Source organism: Penaeus chinensis, chromosome 22 (assembly GCF_019202785.1).
Source record: "Penaeus chinensis breed Huanghai No. 1 chromosome 22, ASM1920278v2, whole genome shotgun sequence".
Taxonomy (NCBI): Eukaryota; Metazoa; Arthropoda; class Malacostraca; order Decapoda; family Penaeidae; genus Penaeus; species Penaeus chinensis.
In genome coordinates this window covers 16635992-16638491 of record NC_061840.1, presented here as the reverse complement: position 1 = coordinate 16638491, position 2500 = coordinate 16635992, and the positions used below count along the sequence as shown (strand labels likewise).

The 2500-nt window shown below is 40.6% G+C and overlaps 1 protein-coding gene across 1 annotated transcript in view; it reads left to right on the top strand.

Moving 5' to 3' along the window:
* The window catches only part of LOC125036960 (calcitonin receptor-like), a 33903-nt gene that overhangs the window by 21833 nt on the left and 9570 nt on the right, over nucleotides 1-2500 (top strand). The window lies entirely within an intron of this gene.

The window sequence follows — 2500 nt, the reverse complement described above, 5'->3', positions numbered from 1 at the left end:
TCACCTTCAAACACCCATCACTCACCTTTCCCCCAAACCCTTTCAAAAAAATTCATCTCCCTCACCATCCAAATCCTCCCTAAACCATCCTTTCCCGCACCCCCCCCCCCCATGACAACATCCCCACAAATCCCATGAATCACCATACCCCCCAACCCAATCACCACCCTCTCGCTTGAACACCATAAAATCACCATCCTCCCCCTCCCCATTACCCCCCTATCACCATCCACCCCCCCCCACTCATACCCCTTTTCCCCCTCATCCCCCTCACCCCCCCTTTAATCCCCCACACCCCCCCTCCCCCCCCCCTCACCCCCCCTTCATCCCCATAAACCCCCCTATAAACTCCCTCTTCCCCCAATCCCCCCCACTCCCCCCCTTTTCTCACCCCCCCCATCACCTTCCCCCTCACCCTTTCCTCCCCCCCCTCTTTTTTCACCCCCCCCCACCCCCCCCCAAACCCCCCCCCTAAACCCCCCCTTTTTCTCCCCCCCCCCTTTCCTAAAACCCAAAAGCCGGGAATAAACCCTTTCTTCCACCATCCCCCCCACCAACCCCCCCCCCTCCTCAACCTCCCCCCAAACCCCCCCCCAAAAATAACCCCCCCCTACACCCCCCGGGCCTTTTGGGTTAAGGGGGAGCCCAAAAAAAAACCGGGGAGAACATACCTCCCCGGGCCCACCGCAAGGACCCCAGGGCCACTCGCCCAAGATGTGCCCCCAGACCAAAACGAACCCCCTTTTTGCCGCGAGGTAAAATTCCCCCGGCGGCTTTTTTTACCTTTTTTGTATTTTATTTATTAGGGGTGGTAAGGTTTTGGAGAGATTTGCTTTTTTGATTTTGATTGGATTTTTTTGTATTTTATTTATTATGGATGGTAAGGTTTTTGGAGATTTTCTTATTGATTTTTTAGTTTTTGAGATGTTCTTTTTTCTTGTTTTTTTTTTTTGTATTTTATATATTAAAGGGATGGTAATTTTTTTTAAAGATTTTTTTTTTTCCCTTTTTAATTTTTGTTTTTTTTTTTGTATAAGTTTAGTGAGAGATTTTCTTTGTTTTTTTCTTATTTGATTTTTTGTATGTTTTTTGAGATTTTTTTTTTTATTTTAATTTTAATTTTTTTTTTTGTATGAGTTTTTGAGAAATTTTCTTTTTTATTTTATTTTATTTGTTTTTGTAAATCTTTTAAATTTTTTTGGGGGGGAGAGGGGGGGAAAGGAGGGGGGAGTCAGGTGGGTTTGGGGGGGGGGGGGGGGGGGAGAAGGGGGGCCCGGGTTGGGGGTAAAATTTTTTTTTTTTAAAGGGTTTGGGTGGGGGAAAATTTGGGATCGTAAATTTGTTTTTTTGTTGTTTTTTGCAAATTATCATGGTGATAATGTTTAAAAAAAAATAACAAATTTAATAATATAATTATAATAAAAAAAAATTTAAAAATTTAAAAATTTAATTTAACAAAAAATAAAATTTATTATTTTTTTAATTATTTTTTTTTATTATTAAAAATTAAAATTATTAATAGGTGGTTTATCACTAAGTGAAATCTTGGCCCGGGCCCCGGGCACAAATTAAAACCCCCCTTTTCCCCTTTGTCCCAAAAAGCAAGGGATACAAGCCCCTCCCTAAAGAAATGTCCCCTCATGTACAAAATCCCCTTGAGGGTGGTAGCGGGGGGGGGGGGGGGGGTTTTTTCCGGGGGGGGGGGGGGGGGGGGGGGGGGGGGGGCATTGAGAAACTATTTGGGGGCAAGTTCCAGTGTGTATCTCCTTAATTTCATTCATATTAAACCAAAATAAAAAAATTTTGAAAATGAATTAAAAAAACCCCAGTAAAAGCAAAAAAAAATTTTAAAAAAAGTCCCTAATTTAAAATTTAAAAACTGCAGGGCCCAAAAAAAAGCAAATTTTTAAAAATTTAAAAGTCCCATGAAAAGGCATACTTATCTGCTAAAAAAAAGATTTCGTAGATGGTCCTTAAGGGCCAAAAGGGGGCCTTTTCCCCTAAAATTAAAAAAAAGTTTCAAAAAGCACAGCGCCAAAGGGGGGGAAAAAAAGGGGTTTTGAATCTCAAAGGGAAAGTAAAAAAAAAAGGGGCAAAGGGCAAAAGCAAAAGCAGGGAAAAATAAAGAAGCAAAGAAAAAAAGCCAAAGTCCGGGGGGAAAGGAAAAAAATTATAAATTAAAAAAAAAAACCCAATGAAAGAAAATAGAAAGGGCCACACTAAATGAAACTTTGTTTCTTATAAGAATAGAAAATTCAACTTCCAGCTCCTGTAAAAAAAAAAATATGGGCTCCTAGACTTAACTTTTTACTGTAGGTATGGTATCCGTTGTTCTCGGGGTAAAAAAGAGGGCAATAACAAAACACTGCCCGCTAAAGACTCCCTGTATTTGGGGGTAAACTGGGTTTTGTATAGATACACTTTTGGTGCCGTAAACAGCCACGAAAAATGATAAAATTTTAAAAATTAAAAAACCAATTACAATTTAAACAATACCAAG